At 47.8% G+C, this 26,448-nt stretch overlaps 1 long non-coding RNA gene across 1 annotated transcript; it reads right to left on the bottom strand.

Annotated features, from left to right (window-relative positions):
* Positions 1-19,501: 19,501 nt before the first annotated feature.
* LOC100372418 (uncharacterized) lies at positions 19,502-26,325 on the bottom strand. The gene is made up of 4 exons (XR_014930965.1): positions 26,246-26,325; positions 24,519-24,602; positions 19,922-20,009; positions 19,502-19,730 (listed from the first exon to the last, which is right to left on the bottom strand). It is a non-coding gene; the product is annotated as an uncharacterized LOC100372418 (long non-coding RNA).
* Positions 26,326-26,448: the final 123 nt, after the last annotated feature.

Below are 26,448 nucleotides of genomic sequence, written 5' to 3' on the forward strand. Positions count from 1 at the left end.
ACACTCACCCACGGTTTGGTGCGACCCAGCTTCCCCCTTTGAGTCTGTGGCACACTCACCCACGATTTGGTGCGACCCAGCATCCCCATTGAGTCCGTGGCACACTCACCCACGGTTTGGTGCGACCCAGCTTCCCCCATTGATTCCGTGGCACACTCACCCACGGTTTGGTGCGACCCAGCTTTCCCCATTGAGTCCGTGGCACACTCACCCACGGTTTGGTGCGACCCAGCTTCCCCCATTGAGTCCGTGGCACTCTCACCCACGATTTGGTGCGACCCAGCTTCCCCCATTGAGTCCGTGGCACACTCACCCACGGTTTGGTGCGACCCAGCTTCCCCCATTGATTCCGTGGCACACTCACCCACGGTTTGGTGCGACCCAGCTTTCCCCATTGAGTCCGTGGCACACTCACCCACGGTTTGGTGCAACCCAGCTTCCCCCATTGAGTCCGTGGCACACTCACCCACGGTTTGGTGCGACCCAGCCTCCCCCATTGAGTCCGTGGCACACTCACCCACGGTTTGGTGTGACCCAGCTTCCCCCATTGAGTCCGTGGCACACTCACCCACAGTTTGGTGCGACCCAGCTTCCCCCATTGATTCCGTGGCACACTCACCCACGGTTTGGTGCGACCCAGCCTCCCCCATTGAGTCCGTGGCACACTCACCCACGGTTTGGTGCGACCCAGCCTCCCCCATTGAGTCCGTGGCACACTCACCCACGGTTTGGTGCGACCCAGCCTCCCCATTGAGTCCGTGGCACACTCACCCATGGTTTGGTGCGACCCAGCCTCCCCCATTGAGTCCGTGGCACACTCACCCACGGTTTGGTGCGACCCAGCCTCCCCCATTGAGTCCGTGGCACACTCACCCACGGTTTGGTGTGACCCAGCCTCCCCCATTGAGTCCGTGGCACACTCACCCACGGTTTGGTGCGACCCAGCTTCCCCCATTGAGTCCGTGGCACACTCACCCACAGTTTGGTGCGACCCAGCCTCCCCCATTGAGTCCGTGGCACACTCACCCACGGTTTGGTGCGACCTAGCTTCCCCCATTGAGTCCGTGGCACACTCACCCACGGTTTGGTACGACCCAGCCTCCCTCATTGAGTCCGTGGCACACTCACCCACGGTTTGGTGCGACCCAGCCTCCCCCATTGAGTCTGTGGCACACTCACCCACGGTTTGGTGCGACCCAGCTTCCCCCATTGATTCCGTGGCACACTCACCCACGGTTTGGTGCGACACAGCCTCCCCCATTGAGTCCGTGGCACACTCACCCACGGTTTGGTGCGACCCAGCTTCCCCCATTGAGTCCGTGGCACACTCACCCACGGTTTGGTGCGACCCAGCCTCCCCCATTGAGTCCGTGGCACACTCACCCACGGTTTGGTGCGACCCAGCCTCCCCCATTGAGTCCGTGGCACACTCGCCCACGGTTTGGTGCGACCCAGCTTCACCCATTGATTCCGTGGCACACTCACCCACGGTTTGGTGCGACCCAGCCTCCCCCATTGAGTCCGTGGCACACTCACCCACGGTTTGGTGCGACCCAGCCTCCCCCATTGAGTCCGTGGCACACTCACCCACGGTTTGGTGCGACCCAGCTTCCCCCATTGAGTCCGTGGCACACTCACCCACGGTTTGGTGCGACCCAGCTTCCCCCATTGAGTCCGTGGCACACTCACCCACGGTTTGGTGCGACTTCAGCTTCCCCCATTGAGTCCGTGGCACACTCACCCACGGTTTGGTGCGACCCAGCTTCCCCCATTGATTCCGTGGCACACTCACCCACGGTTTGGTGCGACCCAGCTTCCACCATTGAGTTCGTGGCACACTCACCCACGGTTTGGTGCGACCCAACTTCCCCCATTGAGTCCGTGGCACACTCACCCACGGTTTGGTGCAACCCAGCCTCCCCCATTGATTCCGTGGCACACTCACCCACGGTTTGGTGCGACCCAGCTTCCCCCATTGAGTCCGTGGCACACTCACCCACGTCACCCACGGTTTGGTGCGACCCAGCTTCCCCCATTGAGTCCGTGGCACACTCACCCACGGTTTGGTGCGACCCAGCTTCCCCCATTGAGTCCGTGGCACACTCACCCACGGTTTGGTGCGACCCAGCCTCCCCCATTGATTCCGTGGCACACTCACCCACGGTTTGGTGCGACCCAGCTTCCCCCATTGAGTCCGTGGCACACTCACCCACGGTTTGGTGCGACCCAGCTTTCCCCATTGAGTCCGTGGCACACTCACCCACGGTTTGGTGCGACCCAGCCTCCCCCATTGAGTCCGTGGCACACTCACCCACGGTTTGGTGCAACCCAGCCTCCCCCATTGAGTCCGTGGCACACTCACCCACGGTTTGGTGCAACCCAGCTTTCCCCATTGAGTTCGTGGCACACTCACCCACGGTTTGGTGCGACCCAGCTTCCCCCATTGAGTCCGTGGCACACTCACCCACGTCACCCACGGTTTGGTGCGACCCAGCTTCCCCCATTGAGTCCGTGGCACACTCACCCACGGTTTGGTGCGACCCAGCTTCCCCCATTGAGTCCGTGGCACACTCACCCACGGTTTGGTGCGACCCAGCCTCCCCCATTGATTCCGTGGCACACTCACCCACGGTTTGGTGCGACCCAGCTTCCCCCATTGAGTCCGTGGCACACTCACCCACGGTTTGGTGCGACCCAGCTTTCCCCATTGAGTCCGTGGCACACTCACCCACGGTTTGGTGCGACCCAGCCTCCCCCATTGAGTCCGTGGCACACTCACCCACGGTTTGGTGCAACCCAGCCTCCCCATTGAGTCCGTGGCACACTCACCCACGGTTTGGTGCAACCCAGCTTTCCCCATTGAGTTCGTGGCACACTCACCCACGGTTTGGTGCGACCCAGCTTCCCCCTTTGAGTCTGTGGCACACTCACCCACGATTTGGTGCGACCCAGCTTCCCCATTGAGTCCGTGGCACACTCACCCACGGTTTGGTGCGACCCAGCTTCCCCCATTGATTCCGTGGCACACTCACCCACGGTTTGGTGCGACCCAGCTTTCCCCATTGAGTCCGTGGCACACTCACCCACGGTTTGGTGCGACCCAGCTTCCCCCATTGAGTCCGTGGCACTCTCACCCACGATTTGGTGCGACCCAGCTTCCCCCATTGAGTCCGTGGCACACTCACCCACGGTTTGGTGCGACCCAGCTTCCCCCATTGATTCCGTGGCACACTCACCCACGGTTTGGTGCGACCCAGCTTTCCCCATTGAGTCCGTGGCACACTCACCCACGGTTTGGTGCAACCCAGCTTCCCCCATTGAGTCCGTGGCACACTCACCCACGGTTTGGTGCGACCCAGCTTCCCCCATTGAGTCCGTGGCACACTCACCCACGGTTTGGTGCGACTTCAGCTTCCCCCATTGAGTCCGTGGCACACTCACCCACGGTTTGGTGCGACCCAGCTTCCCCCATTGATTCCGTGGCACACTCACCCACGGTTTGGTGCGACCCAGCTTCCCCCATTGAGTTCGTGGCACACTCACCCACGGTTTGGTGCGACCCAACTTCCCCCATTGAGTCCGTGGCACACTCACCCACGGTTTGGTGCAACCCAGCCTCCCCCATTGATTCCGTGGCACACTCACCCACGGTTTGGTGCGACCCAGCTTCCCCCATTGAGTCCGTGGCACACTCACCCACGTCACCCACGGTTTGGTGCGACCCAGCTTCCCCCATTGAGTCCGTGGCACACTCACCCACGGTTTGGTGCGACCCAGCTTCCCCCATTGAGTCCGTGGCACACTCACCCACGGTTTGGTGCGACCCAGCCTCCCCCATTGATTCCGTGGCACACTCACCCACGGTTTGGTGCGACCCAGCTTCCCCCATTGAGTCCGTGGCACACTCACCCACGGTTTGGTGCGACCCAGCTTTCCCCATTGAGTCCGTGGCACACTCACCCACGGTTTGGTGCGACCCAGCCTCCCCCATTGAGTCCGTGGCACACTCACCCACGGTTTGGTGCAACCCAGCCTCCCCCATTGAGTCCGTGGCACACTCACCCACGGTTTGGTGCAACCCAGCTTTCCCCATTGAGTTCGTGGCACACTCACCCACGGTTTGGTGCGACCCAGCTTCCCCCATTGAGTCCGTGGCACACTCACCCACGTCACCCACGGTTTGGTGCGACCCAGCTTCCCCCATTGAGTCCGTGGCACACTCACCCACGGTTTGGTGCGACCCAGCTTCCCCCATTGAGTCCGTGGCACACTCACCCACGGTTTGGTGCGACCCAGCCTCCCCCATTGATTCCGTGGCACACTCACCCACGGTTTGGTGCGACCCAGCTTCCCCCATTGAGTCCGTGGCACACTCACCCACGGTTTGGTGCGACCCAGCTTTCCCCATTGAGTCCGTGGCACACTCACCCACGGTTTGGTGCGACCCAGCCTCCCCCATTGAGTCCGTGGCACACTCACCCACGGTTTGGTGCAACCCAGCCTCCCCATTGAGTCCGTGGCACACTCACCCACGGTTTGGTGCAACCCAGCTTTCCCCATTGAGTTCGTGGCACACTCACCCACGGTTTGGTGCGACCCAGCTTCCCCCTTTGAGTCTGTGGCACACTCACCCACGATTTGGTGCGACCCAGCTTCCCCATTGAGTCCGTGGCACACTCACCCACGGTTTGGTGCGACCCAGCTTCCCCCATTGATTCCGTGGCACACTCACCCACGGTTTGGTGCGACCCAGCTTTCCCCATTGAGTCCGTGGCACACTCACCCACGGTTTGGTGCGACCCAGCTTCCCCCATTGAGTCCGTGGCACTCTCACCCACGATTTGGTGCGACCCAGCTTCCCCCATTGAGTCCGTGGCACACTCACCCACGGTTTGGTGCGACCCAGCCTCCCCCATTGATTCCGTGGCACACTCACCCACGGTTTGGTGCGACCCAGCTTCCCCCATTGAGTCCGTGGCACACTCACCCACGGTTTGGTGCGACCCAGCTTTCCCCATTGAGTCCGTGGCACACTCACCCACGGTTTGGTGCGACCCAGCCTCCCCCATTGAGTCCGTGGCACACTCACCCACGGTTTGGTGCAACCCAGCCTCCCCCATTGAGTCCGTGGCACACTCACCCACGGTTTGGTGCAACCCAGCTTTCCCCATTGAGTTCGTGGCACACTCACCCACGGTTTGGTGCGACCCAGCTTCCCCCATTGAGTCCGTGGCACACTCACCCACGTCACCCACGGTTTGGTGCGACCCAGCTTCCCCCATTGAGTCCATGGCACACTCACCCACGGTTTGGTGCAACCCAGCCTCCCCATTGAGTCCGTGGCACACTCACCCACGGTTTGGTGCAACCCAGCTTTCCCCATTGAGTTCGTGGCACACTCACCCACGGTTTGGTGCGACCCAGCTTCCCCCTTTGAGTCTGTGGCACACTCACCCACGATTTGGTGCGACCCAGCTTCCCCATTGAGTCCGTGGCACACTCACCCACGGTTTGGTGCGACCCAGCTTCCCCCATTGATTCCGTGGCACACTCACCCACGGTTTGGTGCGACCCAGCTTTCCCCATTGAGTCCGTGGCACACTCACCCACGGTTTGGTGCGACCCAGCTTCCCCCATTGAGTCCGTGGCACTCTCACCCACGATTTGGTGCGACCCAGCTTCCCCCATTGAGTCCGTGGCACACTCACCCACGGTTTGGTGCGACCCAGCTTCCCCCATTGATTCCGTGGCACACTCACCCACGGTTTGGTGCGACCCAGCTTTCCCCATTGAGTCCGTGGCACACTCACCCACGGTTTGGTGCGACCCAGCTTCCCCCATTGAGTCCGTGGCACACTCACCCACGGTTTGGTGCGACCCAGCCTCCCCCATTGAGTCCGTGGCACACTCACCCACGGTTTGGTGTGACCCAGCTTCCCCCATTGAGTCCGTGGCACACTCACCCACAGTTTGGTGCGACCCAGCTTCCCCCATTGATTCCGTGGCACACTCACCCACGGTTTGGTGCGACCCAGCCTCCCCCATTGAGTCCGTGGCACACTCACCCACGGTTTGGTGCGACCCAGCCTCCCCCATTGAGTCCGTGGCACACTCACCCACGGTTTGGTGCGACCCAGCCTCCCCCATTGAGTCCGTGGCACACTCACCCATGGTTTGGTGCGACCCAGCCTCCCCCATTGAGTCCGTGGCACACTCACCCACGGTTTGGTGCGACCCAGCCTCCCCCATTGAGTCCGTGGCACACTCACCCACGGTTTGGTGCGACCCAGCTTCCCCCATTGAGTCCGTGGCACACTCACCCACGGTTTGGTGTGACCCAGCCTCCCCCATTGAGTCCGTGGCACACTCACCCACGGTTTGGTGCGACCCAGCTTCCCCCATTGAGTCCGTGGCACACTCACCCACAGTTTGGTGCGACCCAGCCTCCCCCATTGAGTCCGTGGCACACTCACCCACGGTTTGGTGCGACCTAGCTTCCCCCATTGAGTCTGTGGCACACTCACCCACGGTTTGGTGCGACCCAGCCTCCCTCATTGAGTCCGTGGCACACTCACCCACGGTTTGGTGCGACCCAGCCTCCCCCATTGAGTCTGTGGCACACTCACCCACGGTTTGGTGCGACCCAGCTTCCCCCATTGATTCCGTGGCACACTCACCCACGGTTTGGTGCGACACAGCCTCCCCCATTGAGTCCGTGGCACACTCACCCACGGTTTGGTGCGACCCAGCTTCCCCCATTGAGTCCGTGGCACTCTCACCCACGATTTGGTGCGACCCAGCTTCCCCCATTGAGTCCGTGGCACACTCACCCACGGTTTGGTGCGACCCAGCCTCCCCCATTGATTCCGTGGCACACTCACCCACGGTTTGGTGCGACCCAGCTTCCCCCATTGAGTCCGTGGCACACTCACCCACGGTTTGGTGCGACCCAGCTTTCCCCATTGAGTCCGTGGCACACTCACCCACGGTTTGGTGCGACCCAGCCTCCCCCATTGAGTCCGTGGCACACTCACCCACGGTTTGGTGCAACCCAGCCTCCCCCATTGAGTCCGTGGCACACTCACCCACGGTTTGGTGCAACCCAGCTTTCCCCATTGAGTTCGTGGCACACTCACCCACGGTTTGGTGCGACCCAGCTTCCCCCATTGAGTCCGTGGCACACTCACCCACGTCACCCACGGTTTGGTGCGACCCAGCTTCCCCCATTGAGTCCGTGGCACACTCACCCACGGTTTGGTGCAACCCAGCCTCCCCATTGAGTCCGTGGCACACTCACCCACGGTTTGGTGCAACCCAGCCTCCCCATTGAGTCCGTGGCACACTCACCCACGGTTTGGTGCAACCCAGCTTTCCCCATTGAGTTCGTGGCACACTCACCCACGGTTTGGTGCGACCCAGCTTCCCCCTTTGAGTCTGTGGCACACTCACCCACGATTTGGTGCGACCCAGCTTCCCCATTGAGTCCGTGGCACACTCACCCACGGTTTGGTGCGACCCAGCTTCCCCCATTGATTCCGTGGCACACTCACCCACGGTTTGGTGCGACCCAGCTTTCCCCATTGAGTCCGTGGCACACTCACCCACGGTTTGGTGCGACCCAGCTTCCCCCATTGAGTCCGTGGCACTCTCACCCACGATTTGGTGCGACCCAGCTTCCCCCATTGAGTCCGTGGCACACTCACCCACGGTTTGGTGCGACCCAGCCTCCCCCATTGATTCCGTGGCACACTCACCCACGGTTTGGTGCGACCCAGCTTCCCCCATTGAGTCCGTGGCACACTCACCCACGGTTTGGTGCGACCCAGCTTTCCCCATTGAGTCCGTGGCACACTCACCCACGGTTTGGTGCGACCCAGCCTCCCCCATTGAGTCCGTGGCACACTCACCCACGGTTTGGTGCAACCCAGCCTCCCCCATTGAGTCCGTGGCACACTCACCCACGGTTTGGTGCAACCCAGCTTTCCCCATTGAGTTCGTGGCACACTCACCCACGGTTTGGTGCGACCCAGCTTCCCCCATTGAGTCCGTGGCACACTCACCCACGTCACCCACGGTTTGGTGCGACCCAGCTTCCCCCATTGAGTCCGTGGCACACTCACCCACGGTTTGGTGCAACCCAGCCTCCCCATTGAGTCCGTGGCACACTCACCCACGGTTTGGTGCAACCCAGCTTTCCCCATTGAGTTCGTGGCACACTCACCCACGGTTTGGTGCGACCCAGCTTCCCCCTTTGAGTCTGTGGCACACTCACCCACGATTTGGTGCGACCCAGCTTCCCCATTGAGTCCGTGGCACACTCACCCACGGTTTGGTGCGACCCAGCTTCCCCCATTGATTCCGTGGCACACTCACCCACGGTTTGGTGCGACCCAGCTTTCCCCATTGAGTCCGTGGCACACTCACCCACGGTTTGGTGCGACCCAGCTTCCCCCATTGAGTCCGTGGCACTCTCACCCACGATTTGGTGCGACCCAGCTTCCCCCATTGAGTCCGTGGCACACTCACCCACGGTTTGGTGCGACCCAGCTTCCCCCATTGATTCCGTGGCACACTCACCCACGGTTTGGTGCGACCCAGCTTTCCCCATTGAGTCCGTGGCACACTCACCCACGGTTTGGTGCGACCCAGCTTCCCCCATTGAGTCCGTGGCACACTCACCCACGGTTTGGTGCGACCCAGCCTCCCCCATTGAGTCCGTGGCACACTCACCCACGGTTTGGTGTGACCCAGCTTCCCCCATTGAGTCCGTGGCACACTCACCCACAGTTTGGTGCGACCCAGCTTCCCCCATTGATTCCGTGGCACACTCACCCACGGTTTGGTGCGACCCAGCCTCCCCCATTGAGTCCGTGGCACACTCACCCACGGTTTGGTGCGACCCAGCCTCCCCCATTGAGTCCGTGGCACACTCACCCACGGTTTGGTGCGACCCAGCCTCCCCCATTGAGTCCGTGGCACACTCACCCATGGTTTGGTGCGACCCAGCCTCCCCCATTGAGTCCGTGGCACACTCACCCACGGTTTGGTGCGACCCAGCCTCCCCCATTGAGTCCGTGGCACACTCACCCACGGTTTGGTGTGACCCAGCCTCCCCCATTGAGTCCGTGGCACACTCACCCACGGTTTGGTGCGACCCAGCTTCCCCCATTGAGTCCGTGGCACACTCACCCACAGTTTGGTGCGACCCAGCCTCCCCCATTGAGTCCGTGGCACACTCACCCACGGTTTGGTGCGACCTAGCTTCCCCCATTGAGTCTGTGGCACACTCACCCACGGTTTGGTGCGACCCAGCCTCCCTCATTGAGTCCGTGGCACACTCACCCACGGTTTGGTGCGACCCAGCCTCCCCCATTGAGTCTGTGGCACACTCACCCACGGTTTGGTGCGACCCAGCTTCCCCCATTGATTCCGTGGCACACTCACCCACGGTTTGGTGCGACACAGCCTCCCCCATTGAGTCCGTGGCACACTCACCCACGGTTTGGTGCGACCCAGCTTCCCCCATTGAGTCCGTGGCACACTCACCCACGGTTTGGTGCGACCCAGCCTCCCCCATTGAGTCCGTGGCACACTCACCCACGGTTTGGTGCGACCCAGCCTCCCCCATTGAGTCCGTGGCACACTCGCCCACGGTTTGGTGCGACCCAGCTTCACCCATTGATTCCGTGGCACACTCACCCACGGTTTGGTGCGACCCAGCCTCCCCCATTGAGTCCGTGGCACACTCACCCACGGTTTGGTGCGACCCAGCCTCCCCCATTGAGTCCGTGGCACACTCACCCACGGTTTGGTGCGACCCAGCTTCCCCCATTGAGTCCGTGGCACACTCACCCACGGTTTGGTGCGACCCAGCTTCCCCCATTGAGTCCGTGGCACACTCACCCACGGTTTGGTGCGACCCAGCTTCCCCCATTGAGTCCGTGGCACACTCACCCACAGTTTGATGCGACCCAGCTTCCCCCATTGAGTCCGTGACACACTCACCCACGGTTTGGTGCGACCCAGCTTCCCCCATTGAGTCCGTGGCACACTCACCCACGGTTTGGTGCGACCCAGCTTCCCCCATTGAGTCCGTGGCACACTCACCCACGGTTTGGTGCGACCCAGCTTCCCCCATTGAGTCCGTGGCACACTCACCCACGGTTTGGTGCAACCCAGCTTCCCCCATTGAGTCCGTGGCACACTCACCCACGGTTTGGTGCGACCTTTTTATAATGTTCACTCCCAGGTAGGTTTTAAACTCGGGTCAGTTGCAACAACCACTACATTACCAGGAATCGGATGTTTGAGAAGACACACAGCAAACAAACACATACATTTGTGCGCGAAGAGACCAACATCATAAAACGCTCTAACAGTCAGCATTTCATGATTTATAGCAGCCACATAAAAACATGTTATTAATAGAAATATGTAAATGAAACTATGTATACATAATTGATAAGATAATCATTTAAATGTGATTTGGATATCTGGACATTTGTTTTCAAATCAATTAGCTTAAGTGCTGGCTTTGAAATCATTTCTAAAGCTTGAAATGAAGACTAAACATGTTATCATGGATACAATCCACATCTTGTTCCCAATAGTATGAAAGATACATATTAAAAAGGAATGCATATCTTTATTGAATACATATTTCATATTTGTTTGAGTATACGACTTATTTTGCAAATAATTGTATATTTTTTTCCGGTGACTACTAGTACAGTTTTCAAGGAGAAATTGTCGAATTTGTATTAACAACAATACAGGAAGTTGAAATTCTTTGACAATCTTAACAGTATAGTCAGTAATTTGTTCCCATGGAAACAGTATGTTTTATCTCCAAGTCTTATTTACTTGTAGACTGGAATATTAACGTACCATAAGTGTTATCGTAGAAACGTTTGAGTATTAAGTATATATATATATATATATACGTATTTGAAAATTATATGTTTGTAAATAAGTGTATTATAATTGTAACACGACATTACTATTACTACAAGTAAAGAATAGAAATTTGGTATATACACACCAGGGACATGTGCATGATATGGGGTGTAAGGTCATCGCCACATTTGCAATACACGATCTGCGTGTGGGGTAACAACGGTTTTAGGGGGCGAGTCGGGTGCTCCCCTATCGTAATCTACCGTAAACACGTCGCATCATGTCCCAGTTTTAGAATTAAATTACATCTGAATCAGTTCATTGCATGCAAGTTTCACTCTGAACAAAGAACATTAGCCCGGATCTGTTAGTAGTTTTCAGATAACTCAATTAATGAACAACGCCATACATTTAGCAATCTATTTACACATTGACTGTAACGCGCATTAAAAACCGAACTGTGTCATTCAAGTGGGCGATTACGATTGCCTTTCATGTTGATAATCTAATTTACGCGCCGAGTTGTCGATCTTCTTTACCTTTAGCTAAGCGATTAAGAGGCTGGCTTGTATGGCTGTATTCAGTAGATCCAAACACGTTCTGTTAAAAAACAATGCCACTGAATCCCCAATTTATCACAAGCACGTCTTTTGCGAAATACAAATTAAGTTGCAAAAATACTTTCGGCTCAGAATAATTAGTGTTTTTCATTATTATTTATTTATGTTAGCGCTTGAAATACAATATAATCGGCCTCATTCATTTATCAATGTCTTATTATATTTTGTGTGAATTCCCTGAATTATTGAGATGTTTCAGATTTTTTGCTGACAAATATACTCACACATGAATACAACTAATAGCGCCACCTTCAGACGTGTGTTAAATGGCGCATGGATATAACACGTTAAATTTCACAGTCGTCAAGCAACGCGTGTTCGAATTTCATGTAAACAAACAATGTACGCTTTTACACGCGATGTATACGTCGATATGAGTCTCCATATGAGTCCCATACCGAATAGGACGCGATGTGGCGACTATGGCGCGTTATCTAAATCTGTTTAGCTCTGTGTGGACACATATTGGCCCGTTCTTGTGTATACTATTTTGTGTTCAGTGAAATATTGAATTCGTTAAAATCATTTAAATTACGATTTGGAGACCAAGACTATTGCCGTTTTTGCTTTCATTTTTGACAAATTCTATAAATCTTATTGTAATTTACCTTTCATATCTATGTCTCAGTAAATTACCCGGCTTCAATAATTGCATCATTAATTAATAGTGATACTAACTAGTTTATTATGTATTATCAACATTTCTTCATCAAAAAAGAGTTATTATATGTTCTTATTTTGGTTTCAGCTGCCTAAGTAGTGCTGTAGTAGTATATGTCAATATGACTCAAATTTGGAATATAAGATTAATTTTTAATTTGACGCTCTCCCCATAATGCTTCGATGTGATAACTACATAATGTATGTTTGCGATTATGTCGACAGTCTCATGATTTAAACAATAAAAAAAGTCGCGGTTTTGCAATATTCCAAAGAAAAAAGTCATGTTTTTATGTAATTTGATATCAGTCTCACGCATTTCAATTCTGATTTGAAAATGGGCTGTTTCAGGCAGTGAAAAACATAATGTTCTAAATTTTGCACAGATAATAGCACGACAAAGAAACGGACGCTACCCATTCAAAATTATCGTAGCATTATTACTACAATGATGTTGCGAATTTGTTAGAATGTTTAAAGATAACATCAGTCTAATACATGTAATTTAAAAGCAGGTTTTGATCGCAGAAAATACATACACATCGCTCGCAATAACTTTCCAGTAGACGCATCATAAAATTAGGTATTTACCTCGTGAATTTTGCAGCATCAGCGACAGAACCATATTTATCAACTGGCAATGTATTTGCGTTTAAGTTGCCGAACACCCTACATGCATTTCTTTGTGAAACTGTAATATATGTGTCTACATCTGACATTATAAACCAACATGAGAAATTTGAGGGTCTGATTTGTAATTGCAATTTTATTGGTGATTTGTTTTGGGGACATTTTTACAACCACTTTTTTGCATGATTAATACATTCATTTTTTTCATGAATATGGAAGTAATATGAGTTACTGGTCTGGTTGCTAAGTAACTACGTAATTTAATTATTACGAGGATATTACGAGGATGCAGCTAAGTATACACGATGACAATACAGTTGGAGTGACGTCGATGCGACCATATACTGTCTGAGTGAATACTTTGATTTTATTATCTCCGTCAAAAAGGTTATATTTTCGGTAGCATATGTTTGTCTGTCTATCTATCTGTCTGACTGTTAACAACACTACGGAAAAAGTTATAGACGGATAATCATTTAATTTTAATGTTCCCGCATAAATTATTAATGTTATTAATTAAAATAATGTTTGTCAGAAACAACATCAAATGGCACATTGATTAATAAGACACAGTAACCATGTATTGTGTGATGAAATGAACAGATGCGTGAGTTACTAAATATTTACGAAATTAAACCATCACAATTCTTTAACTCGCACGCAATTCGTTTTCGTTTTTAAATTACATTCATTACAGGTTTAAATGTATATCCAGTGGTTCTTGCTGGAAACGACTTAAAATATACTACATTAGTAAAATTACTCAAAACGTGCTTTGCCATAAAAATAGTTGTGTATATAACTGGTTAAATAAATTAATGTGAATTGTTTTTATAAAAACGAACACATGCAGTCCCATATTTGTTTAATGTCCGTCTATTGATAAAATTTAACGGCAAAATGGAAATATTCGTACTTTCATTCAATATACTGTGCTTCGCGGAGACTAATATTAGAAGATGACACATCTGTCTTATCTATTATAGTTGATTGTAAAGTTTTCCGCTATATCGTGCCACCGATTTAATATAACCACACACCAAATACATATATATTATTGGATCAAACTAAGCCGAACCTGTTCGTAAATTCTGGTGGATTACTCAGTGGTCTACTGACACACACACGTGGTCGGGCATAAGTGTTCGTCATCACTTATTACAGGTGGTGCTGCCCAGGTGGAAGTGAAGTAAGGTAACATGCATGGATTCCGTGTAGCATTGGGGACGCCAGCATATCACTCCCGTAAATGAGTTTCTTACAAGTTTGTTTATTCCCTTGTTGACAGACTTATAAATCAGTAGCGAGTCGGGGTTTAGGTCATTATAAAGTGAAATTAAATTTATTGATTCAAAAGAATCGCCGTGTTTAAGTGCTTCGGTGTGGTGCCTCCCTTCGTTTCCAATTATTTGTAAATCATTGTTGTGTCAATGTCAATTAATGTGACCGTGCATGTTTAACCGAGTTCAAGTTCACATACATTGAGTGAAATTGTATCGGGAATCCTAACAGACGTCATTTGTTGAAATTAAAACTTTGTTGTTCCACTTTTACTGACCGCCATTCTGACAAACCATATATGTGCGTCTTGGACTAACTTGAACAAGCCTAGGCATATTGATGACGTAATCAGAAAACATCATGCACCAGAAGACTGTATATAGTCATTTGGTACGTGTTGTTATTCATACTTAACATTCTCTTTGGCAAACACTATTATACTAATATTATTGTACAGATAGCCATAGGTAAGCCAGGTTAGAAATAGCCTGTGAACTGCAACTGTCGTAATGACGTATGATAGTCTATAACGTTCCGTCCCGATGTACATTGAATTTCAAAACTTCTGAAAGGGGTAGTAATGTTAAACGGCTAAAAATCACACACAGTGTGCACGTAGATGTGACTATCAGCTGCCGATACTGACTTTATCCGATTGCGAGGTCTGATTGAATTCTCTGGACATGACAGTCTATGAGGCCACAGTTTGAGGTGAAGCTAAAACTGTAATATAATGTCGTTCATTGCGATATTTCTATAAGTACGTGACAGAAAACTTTGTCAGGGCAGTACTGCTGCAATATTACAAATCGTGTCTAACAGCCTTACAGGTGGGAATATGCATAATGGAGATTAGAAAAGCGAACAATTCAATATATTTATGTACACATTATCTTGTGAATCAAAGTAAAATGTTGTAGTCGGATTGGTGTGCATTTGACTTTATTATGGTTGTATGACTGCCCTCAACGCCGTCTTCATGTGACATATTGAGCGTGCATACCTATCCACACACGCAATAGGGACGATGTGTATGGCATTTACTTAATTAAATTAACAAATGGAGTCTCTTCGTTGATATTCAGGTGATTAGAGAGAATGGTGTCTAGCGTCGGCGACTGAATTCTTATGTCTCGTTCCCATGGTGCTAAAATAATGAGGACGTGCATTATCTCTTGCAAATGACAATTAATTTAATAGTTTTTAAAAAGCATTTTTCATGACGTAATGCTATTAATATTTCTCAACTAATGGATCATTTTTTTATGATAACATCAGATTATATATATTATGGATTATCCATATTGCGCTTTTAATATGTCTGTTCCAACACAATTAATGCAACCATGGAGCTCCATGATACAACTAAGTAAGTCACGCCCTCTATGTCAGATGAGTGAAAGCATTGCTATTGACAACAACAAAGTTGCTTGGTTTTGTTGTGAATCTTCTCGAAATATACATTTTGCTAATGATGGAATACGGATACATACATTTCAATTTTGTAATCAGCACCACCTTCTACGGCACAAAAATAGAATTGCATTCTCTACGGAGTAATAAATGCCGAATAATAATATGTAAAATTGAGTTTTGTTCATATTCAAATTATAACATTATGTATACATGTGATAATCAGTGCACGTGCGTGTGTGTGGGCACAGTTGTCATGGAAACATAATATTCGTTCGTGTGCGTGAAAGACCGCAATAGAAATAGTATGAGAGGCGATAGAGGAAACGAACCGGTGTAGTTTTGTGAACAATTGATTCGTACTACGTGCATTTTAGCTCGACAATGTTCAACAGGAAACAACTAAACGCTCAAAGTGCAGAAGGAATATGTATGGGAAGTGGTGGAAACAAAACGTTATCTGATGTGAAGAGAGCTGAAAGCCAACGTAAAGAGATATTGTTTTGTGTGTAAATTTGTAAATACTTATTAGGTTGTTAATTAAGATCGAGAACAACATGTCAGCATGTCATATCAGTATGCTAGCATACAGCATTTGTTTTCGGTGAGGGGTAAAGTAACTTGAAATTTTGTTATTTCATTAATTAACCGAACCTTGAAAGTAAGTGTTCTAATTACTATATATAATTACGTTAACTATATAATTATGTCTATATTTACGAAAGACCACATCCTAGAAACTATATCGTTTAGTTGTAAGTGTTTTTGTTAAATAAAACTCAGTGGTTGTTGTTTTACTTCCTTTAAATAACGAGTATTGTGTGACTGCATTTTGAGGTTTGAAGAAATCATGGTCTGTATTCTGTTCAACCTTCTAACGATAATATATTTAACACAACCGAAAGCATAAAGATTGTTTCCGGCGAAAGTCTGGTGTAGCACCGCATAACAGATGGGCATAAACGACAACAAAATGTAATTGGCTAACTGAAACAAATTATTTTTGATTTCACCAGAAAAAAAAAATTGTCGATTAGTACTAATTACAGTGTAGAAGTCAAATAAACGATCACATTTGTCAACATGCAGCACAAATGGAGTTGGAAGTGATGTTCGGCTCGTTCTCAAAGCATCTACTGTGATGGGGAGAATAAAAAGTTATTTGAGGGATAAACACAAATTCTACATGATTCTCTCACTCCAAAGAGCTATCGTCATTCGCTTGCCCGCAAGTAATACAAGTCGTTTATTCATAACACGTCATTATTGGCTTCTCAACGGATATTCTTATTTACTGGCAAGCAAACGAGGAAAGCGGTCTGCAAACATAACTACACCATTGAGTACTGTCCTTTTATTATGACGGTCATATTAGTCTCACAAATGTTTTTTTTTTATAATATGCACACTATTCAGATTTGTGTTCGTATATTTCTATGTATAGCTGTATTTTATCGGTAAGTAATCGAGCTGAACTGGTTCTACTCAGTATATAGGTGGTAATGGAGTGTCACTTTTATGTAAACAACTTTGTGTGTAATTTTGTTTCAATAAATATTATGTGAGTGTGTAAATGGTGAAAGTCGGGTTACCGCAAATAAACAAGAGACTTGCGTCCCTTGTAGACCCCTTTTGTGACACCGATGATGATTGGTTCAGTGCGTGATGCAATGATTGACAGGCTCATTAATTAGAGTCAAGTTTATCATAAACAATCATTCGTATACGTGGTTTATTTTAAATTTGCACGACATGGATTCACTTGACGCAAACCACGTTTGAGTGAATCCGTCGGCGAGGGCGCATTAACTATCGTTAACCGCGTTTCGCAGTACAGAGTTTAACCAAAGACACTAGATTTGTTCTAGTGTCTTTGGTTTAACTATTGTCTGTTCGGGATGGCAAACAGACGGGTATGGTATGTGGGGTCACGTGACAAGGGTATTTAAGTAGAGGACGGAAGGTTGAATGTCAGTCTAAGCCAGTCTCGCTACAGTCATGTAGGTCTCTTTTCTAACTCCATGCTACAGTGCAGTTTTCAATTGATTTGTAAGTTTATTAATGTTTGTTGTATAAAACAGGGCGACACCCGTCACCTTCCCCTGGGCACTTCGACAGTACGATGGGTACAGGTTTTCAGAGATTTTTGTCCAATTTCCTATAGGAAGGGTTTTTTATTCCTGTTTTTTCCTTGGCGGCCGGCGTGCTAGTAACGGGGTGCTATTTGTTGTCAATATGTTTTGTCAGTGTTTTTTTTTTAAATTTAAACATTTAAAAATGTTTTTTGGCCGAGTAATGTTAATGGCTTTTGCACCAATATTCGATTTTTTTTTTCGCAGTCCATGCAAGTTATTTTTTCTCGCATTTAATTGTTTTCAATCTATACACTTGAACACTACATGCAATGTAATGGCAGCCGTTTTCAGTCGGCTTTATTAGTGTGTTTGATAAACAAATTGTTCAATGGACGGACTGCACGTACGTGGCCGTGCCTTGTATTAACCTTACCTTGTGTAAGTGTGTGTGTTAGTTAAAACCAGGCTATTCGCACGGCTTGCATTTTTTTAATATCATGTAACATTTGTTTCTACTTGCATTGCTATAGAGCGTTGAAGGTGCACTACTTCGGGAATAACAGCGACACACAACCAGTGGTACCTTTGACCAGTTTTGAACAGACTTCAATGGTTATTAGATTAAGTCTCTTGTTTGCTAAACGATAAACACTTTCGCGTAAACCCGGCTTCCGCCATTTATTTACTCATATACAATTTGATTGAAAAACACCAAAAAAACAAACAAGAGACTGTGTGAAAGTCAACAAAAGCAAGAGCACTTGTACTTGGTATCTTATCTTCCATACCGACATCACCAGTAGTCAGTTGAACTGCGTGTCGAAACAATATTTCCACAAACGTTGTATTTCGCCGAATCTGTTTACAGGGAACCCCTCCCTAACGTCCGTGTATTATGTATGGGATATGAGTTGAAACATGGTACATTTTCCCGAAAAGGAGCCTTGACTTCTTGTAAAATATTTACCGTAACAAAGCCTGACCTCAGTTGAACCAGACGACTGCATTGTCACTAATATGTAACATAATAATATTTCTCCAAAACAGTATCGTGATTGTGTATTATTTAAAATGTCGGGTTGTGTTTTGTTATTTTGGCAGCTCCCCTTCATGATGTCACATCAACTCGCACGAAACAAATGTAGCAGTGGGCCGGAACAACGTCTCTGTTCTTTTGTGATTGTTCAAAATACGAATCACATATAATATTGTGGTTAGAATATGTGTGTATTATTGGCATTGTATATTCCATATAGTGTATTATTATACATCTCTCTCACCGTAACGCCATTACAGAGTTACAGAGTGCCGTAATTTTGCGGTATTTTACGCGCTATTTTCTTCCTAACATATTAGGAAATGCGAATTCCAAATATAGAATGATTACGCGCGTAAGCGTGCTATAATAATAAAAACAAATATGGCTGCCAGCAGAGTTTGACCGGACTCCGCACAAAGAATTTCGCTGAATCTGTTCTAAACACTTTGGATTTCTGAACTCTCATGGTGTATCCTTGGCAGAAAAAGATGTATAATAACAAGGTTATTACGAGGATACATCAAAGTATGCAGTACACCGTCGCACCCAGTTCCACTACGCGTCAGTCGATACTCGCGCTGTACTGTCCTCGTGCATACTTTAAGTTATCCTCGTAATAACCTCATATATATTAATATGTATATTAATTACCACTCGCAAAGATAATGGGGTATGGGGTATCCACACTGTCTACCTACGATACACTATGCACCATTTCTGTACGTATATTGAGTTAAACGCATTGAGTTAAACGCAAAGCGCCCACTATTTCTTTTCAGCCAGCCCACGGTTTAAGTATTCTTGGAATTACAAAGTTTGTTTGTTTCTATATCTCAGTTGGATTGAAACGTGTTTCACGGCCCGGTTTGAGATACTACTAACATAAGGACATTCCAAAAATATTTGATTTAATGCATTCAAATTATGCTAACAGATTACAATTTAGTTTGTACTCTATGCATTATTGACAGTTCCATTCATCGCTTCCATCACCACAGGCTTTGCGACCATTGCAAATCGAGTCCTTGCTAATGCATCGTAGACCCCCTGCACATCTATACGGAGCCGAAGGATATTTTTTTTGACAACCAGCTGGGTCATACCAAACCTTGGTGCCTGTAGTGAACCCAAAATAATATCATCAATTAATGGAATTGTTTTTTAAATGGTACAGCATTACGCTTTCCATCACTAGTCATAATGTAATGTTAATGGACGGACACGTGTTTACGACTATTAGTACCAACTAAAAAAAAACGGGCTGTTGTGTATAATCACATGCTGGTATAAAAACTATAATAACTAACTTGTTGCACGTTCGCCTAAATCCGCCTCAAAGGGTTCGGAGCCTTCCTCCTTCTCCTGGGCAGTGACTGTGAGCACACAGACCATCATCTTAGAATGATAAATGAGGAAAATATAATCAGTGATTCAAATTGTATAGTTAAAAATAAGTTGTCATTACTTTTTATTTATTTTTTATCGAATATGGCAGTTTTTCACCAAGATACATCTCCACATTTCATATATAAATTTTTCTATTATGCTATAGTGGAATGTGGTCAAAGCAATAAGTGGTCCGCTTTACTATTTAAACGCGTTTATTCACTACGTTCAATTACCTATCATAGACTTCGGTCAGTCAAAATGATTATTTTGAAATGTAGGCATTAATCTGCAATTCAGCCAATGACGGAGAGAGAAATCATTTGACCACTTTTGTTGGGTTTCATTGTGTCAGTTTCAACTGTAATATGTTCCACTCTTGCGTGCCTTGTTCATTTTTGGTGTAGTTAAAATGGACAAGAAGAAAGGAAAGCACTCTAAGAGGAGCTCTTCACCTCCCGGGTTGTCGCCCAAAAAGTCAACTTGGTCTTGTGGGAATTGCCACTGGGAACTCCCGGCTTTGAACCCACATACCAAATGTCACCTCTGTTTATAATGCGTTCGGGAATCTGGGTTTTGCCACTAGGGGTGTGCTCTAATTGGGATCCGAAAACTTAGGATAGTTTCCAAAAATGTTCATGTTGCCGAGACTGGTCGTGTTGCCCGAGCTCTGCTAGTCACGTGGTCGGTTCAGGCGGCTATGTGGGCGTGAGTGAGAGGAGTGTTAGTATGGGTGAGAAGTCCTCCCTTTCATCTACCAGTACCTCAGGTGCTGCATCATCGAGTGGGGGCCAGGCAGTTGTGGAACCGAGGGCTTATGGTCTCGCCTCCCAGGGGTTGACTAGAGGGCATCTTTGCAGTCTGCTATTGTAGGCAGAGGTCTGCTCGATCGTGCCAGAAATGCGAGGCCGTGGCCCTGGAGCCTAGTACTCCTATGGGGCCTGTTGCGGGTCATTCTGTGGATCCTTCCCCGCCGGGTACTGGGTTTGTCTCCGATATTTGGGCGATGTTCGAGGGACTGTCAAGACAAATTGTGTCTCTTTCAGGTCGGGTGGGCAAGACGCAGGTGAAGCAGATGCAGCTGCAGACGCCTCTCGGTCGGCAAACGTGAAAAAGCACACCAGGAAGCTGAACGTTGGTTTCGTCTTTCCCCTATTTCCTTCCAGAGCCAGTGCCAGGGATCTTTCCCAGAGCATCCTCCATGGGGCACCCTCCCTTTGATGACCGACAGGCGTTCCAACAGACGTTTGACAAGCCCTTGCTCACTTTCTTAAAGTGAAGAGGGGTTTGACCATGTCTGATTCTGTGGGTACAACCTCGGGTCCTCGGAAACTGTTCTTCAAAACTACTCTGTGAACCACGCCATGTGGGTGATGCAGGAAGTCATTGGTCCTAGATACCTGATGTTTATACCCTGCAGCTCTCCTGGTCCGGCAGATTGCCGAATGTGGCTGAGGGGGCACAGACGGTGTTGATGGTTCAGTTTTGATCCCTGCAGAAGAATATAGTCCTAAGGCCCCAGGGTGAGGTAACCTTATGACTAACACTTTCCGCAGGACCAAGCACTATCCAATCTGTGTAGTATTGGATACAGGAGCTAGCAGAATCTGGAGCCTGGGACGGGATGGCCACATTCTGTGGAATTTCTCGGCATCTCAGTCAGAAACAGTCCACCACACCCTGAGAGTAGAGTTGCGACCCATTAACTTTTTGTAGTTTGTGGAAGTCTCAGAGGCAGAACACATCAGCCTCCTAGACCAGCAGACACAGTTGTTGGCCGGGCATCACATGGCTATGTTTGATATTCTGCAGTGTCATCTGGCAGGGTCTTCCTCAAAGCAAAAGCAGTCCGACAGTTTGCTTACAATGGGCGCTATGCACGTGTTTGTGTTTCAAAAGCTACAGGTGGCTGGCATCCAGTTCTGAATCTAAGAAAGCTAAATCAGTATGACTAACCCAGGATTTACTACACCAATTAGACTTTCTAGTAATTCTAAAAAAGTCCCATCCGCACCCAAAGTGTCAGTTGGTGTTTTTCTGGTCCTGGAGTTTGCCACAAACGCAGGGTCTTTGTATTTGCAATAAGCAGTTTAGTCAAATGTTTAGTCATCGTTTCCTGCATGTCCCTCAAAGGATTTTTGCACACCATTGGAATGATAACGTCAGTTCGCAGGGTAGTTCCCTAACCTGCAGTGTGCAGCCACCTGGTGCAACGCACTTTTTTGCAACACCAGTCTCACCTACAGAAACTGGAGAGGCGAGAAACCCTCACGGACCAAGCAAGGGATGCCTTTCCCTGGTGGATGACAGTTACCAACCTAAGACAGGGGTCCCATTGGACGCACTCACAACGGCTATGACTCTTATCACGGATGCCTCCCTCATAGACTCAGCACACCTAATAGATAAACAAGCCTAAGGAATATGATCCCTGCATTGGATTTAGGGCCGTCATATCAATTGGCTCGAACTGAAAGCGGCGCACTTGACACTGATACATACAGAGCCTTGCGCCACACGGACAACACAGCAGTGGTCTCCTACATCAACAAGGAGGGGGCAAATCACCAACGCTGTCAGATCTGGTGGAGCTAATTCTTCATTAGCGCCTGGAATGCAATGTGGAACTAACTGCACACCACCTTCCAGGAGTGCGGAACAGTCAAGCAGATGCCCTTTCGCTGTGACTCTGTTTGAAGAACACGGAGTGGGTGGTATGCCAATGGGTAGCCTCCAGACTGTTTCGGCTGTGGGATGGTCCCAAGATATACCTATTTGCCACACCCAGGAATGCCAAACTCCCAATGTATGTGACACTCTTGCTGACTCTAGGAGCATGGGCCATGGACACATTATCGATCCCATGGACCCACATGGACGCATACGCCTTTCCCCCTTTCTGCTGATTTACTGGGTACTGGAGAAACTTTGACAGGAGCACACCTGCATCTTGATGCTGGTGGCGCCCAACTGGCCAACCAAAGCCTGGTTTCCACTACTGTTTTCACACTGGTAGTGTTTCTGGACATCCCGAATATACTGTCCGAACTGGACAGCAAACTACTAATTAGCCCAGCAGTGTACTACTTATATGCATGGAGGCTCTCAGTAGATTCGCACAAACGAAAGGTTTATGTGAGTGGGCAGCCAATGATCTGGCGAGGGGAATAGGGGTACCACCAAATTGTGACTTGTGAGTTCTGGGTCCTGTCTTTCTCGAATGGTTGTGCCGCCTTTATGAACAATCAAGCTGTGCTAAAGACACATTTCTCACCAAGAACCAAATGCCAATCGTCATCCCCCGTTTGGCCAATGGAGTTGCTTCTATGCCTGGTTCGAGCTTTGAGTTGCTATGAGAGACGTACTATGGAGATGAGGCAGGGCAGTAAGCACATGTTTATGTGTTATGGCCGAGGTAAGCAAGATAGACCATTCTCCCCGATCACTTCGACAGGTTTATGACCAATTTGCGTTCTCAGCAAAAGGTCTACAGAGACACCAAGTACGATCACATGAGGATCATGCGGTCGCTAACTCATTAGCTCTTGTGTCAGGTGCCCCCTCGAACACGTACTTAGGACAGGCTTCTGGAGAATGCAAAACGTCTTAATTATTTTATCTTTTTCAGTGTAATCCATTGAGGAAGGTCTTTTCAGGGTGGGCCCCGTCGTCACAGGTCAGACTTTGATTGTTGACCCAGCTGAGATGACCACTATGACCACATAGGCGATAGTGCAGTCTCTACTACAGATTTGTGTGGAGAAGTTTCTCCTCGGACATTCCAGGTCTTACTTTCAGCCTATGCCATCATGCAGAACTGTTTTGGCCTCTTCTTTTCGGAATGCTAGTTACCCCCAAAATTAGGCTTGGGTCTACCATCCTCGGGCAATGCCGACCCTGTCACCCTATCAGCAGTATGTTTTTACTATGGGGAAGACACTGACAAGGTAAGACACAGTTTTTCACTGGTCTTAGCTAGATGGTAGTCAGAAGTTAACACCCTTCATTTCAAGTACTCCTTTATTTTCTGTTTTGCTCGGAAAACCGCTGTGTCGCGGCATCTGGCTCTGCCTACAGCTCAAAATAGTCATTTTGACTGACTGGAGTCCACGGTGGGTAATTGAACGTAGTGAATTTAGGCAGAGGATTTTCAATCGCTTATTTACATAGTTCATACCCGCCATAGACTCTAGGTCCCTCCCAACCACACCACTTTCCGTAACATAAGGCGAGATTGCGCCGACCTCTTGACCTTGGCCACGTGTTGCGTGGAGTGGAAGAAAATCTATGAGGTCATGGGGCTTCCCCTGACCTAGATTTCTTTCGTCATCACAGCAGATTAATGCTTACAATTCAAAAAAATCATTTTGATTGACAAGAGTCTATGGGCGGGTTGAAAGCCCTCTGCCTAAACATCTAAAACAATATTCCAGACATGTAATGTTATAATATATTACTAAAAGCTTATAGTTTCAAATGTACGAAATCATCTAAGGAAAATATCAGACAAAAACTCACCAAGGTAAATGCAATATACAACATATGGCTTGTCATTGTCCTTTTCCCTTGATAACAAATTGTCTTGTCAGGATGTTAAGAAAACTGTATAAAATAGAAAGTTTTAATTATTCTGTTATCATAAAAAACTGATTCAGATACTTGCAATACGAATATTACAATTTCAACAGTTGTGTAACTTTGAACTACTAAAAGTGTAATTTCAAACGCAATAAACATAGACAAAGACATATTAGAAAATACTTTGTCACTCCATGGTTCCGATGGTAGAATACAATTTATTTAGATTTTCAGTCCAGGTGGTTTATTTGGATTGATCACTCAGTCCTTTAAAATTTTCGAAACTACTACATTTTCGAGTCATAGGTGATGGGCGGTGGTCGTGGCGCAACGTATTTGCGAGATGTCCGTATGTCGGTATAAACAAAGATGGCGATTTTAACTGTCGGTATGTCGGTATAAACAAAGATGGCGATTTTAACTGTCGCGCATATTAATAAGTACAACTTGAGAGGCTACCAAGCTTTTATTAGATAATTTTTTTTGTTTTGGTGATTAAGACGTACCGAAGATGTCACCGGCGGTAATTAGTGCAAGTGGGCAAAACTGATACTCGTGATTTTATTAGAAATGCATATTGAATTGTGGGGAAATCAATGTTCATAAGTCGGTGGTCTTTTCAATATGAGACTCACAGCGACGTACACAAATGAGCGTAAAATACATTGTTTGTTTGTGCTGTGCGATGACCACAGGTCTTTTATCTACACGACTACCACCCATTAATGTTTATGTAAGTAAATGAGTAGAAATGAGTTATTGTGAGCATAGATTCAAGCCCTCGAAGATGCATTACGGTGCATCATAAATGACAAGTTTCTGGTAAAATTCAGTTCTAGATGCATGTAATCATTAGTTTCATTACGTCGACTGAGATCGTTATTGTATCTTACGAAGGCAGTTTGTGACCTCGATGCACGTCATACACTGCACCGCTCATAAACACCAGTGTTGGTTGTTATGAGGATGCATAACACACAGAAAGAACTATTTTTAAAACAAAGTGCTACGTTTAAAGTAGTCCGACTTGAGACCTAACTCTATGGTACACGCTAACAAATGAACCAAGATGCATACACGTAATATGAAATTTCTTACAATCAGATGGATGAGTTATTCAAATATACATATCTTTGCCGTACAAATGAACATGAAAATACCATGAGGCTTTAATAGAGAGAATTTAAGCCTCACTTTTTGTCAAAATACCAGGTCAATGAAAAAGAAGATATCAGTATCGTAATGCCATTCACTACAGTCTTTGTCCAACAGCTTCAATGTTAGGGGAACAAAACGGGACAAAAGGAATGTATAATATGAGCAGTACCAATTTATATAGATAGGTGTAATTAAGATGAAAAGTGAAAGTTTTTCATGGTTTCAACATGTACTTGTTTTCATATAGTCAACGTTTTGCATACGTGATTTTTATTTGTAGGAATACTTCACATACTTGTATATTCTAGATACTAAAAGTAACGTTATGTTAGTAAAACCATTGGTGCCGTCTTGTATCCTTGTAACCTCGGCGTACTCTGGGGGATGATAATTAGAGAATACAGAGAGGAAGCACACAAGTCATGATGTTGATCATTCACTGGGACATGATTGGAAATGAAAAGTATGCTAAACTAAAATGACTAAGAATTCAATTGAGTTAAGATTACCTTACTGGAGACCAGCTTGCTGTATGATTCTGACAGGAGAATGGTGAGTGAATGCTCTTGTGTGTGCTTGTACACAAATATATTTATTTCAAATTTGTCATTACTCTGGCATTTTACTAATCGGCTTGATAGAAAAAGAAACTATAATTCATTTACAGGTAGGTTAGGAGATTTTTCGCCCACATAAATACCACACCCATTGG

Source organism: Saccoglossus kowalevskii, chromosome 11 (genome assembly GCF_978046115.1).
Source record: "Saccoglossus kowalevskii chromosome 11, keSacKowa6.1, whole genome shotgun sequence".
Lineage (NCBI taxonomy): Eukaryota > Metazoa > Hemichordata > Enteropneusta > Harrimaniidae > Saccoglossus > Saccoglossus kowalevskii.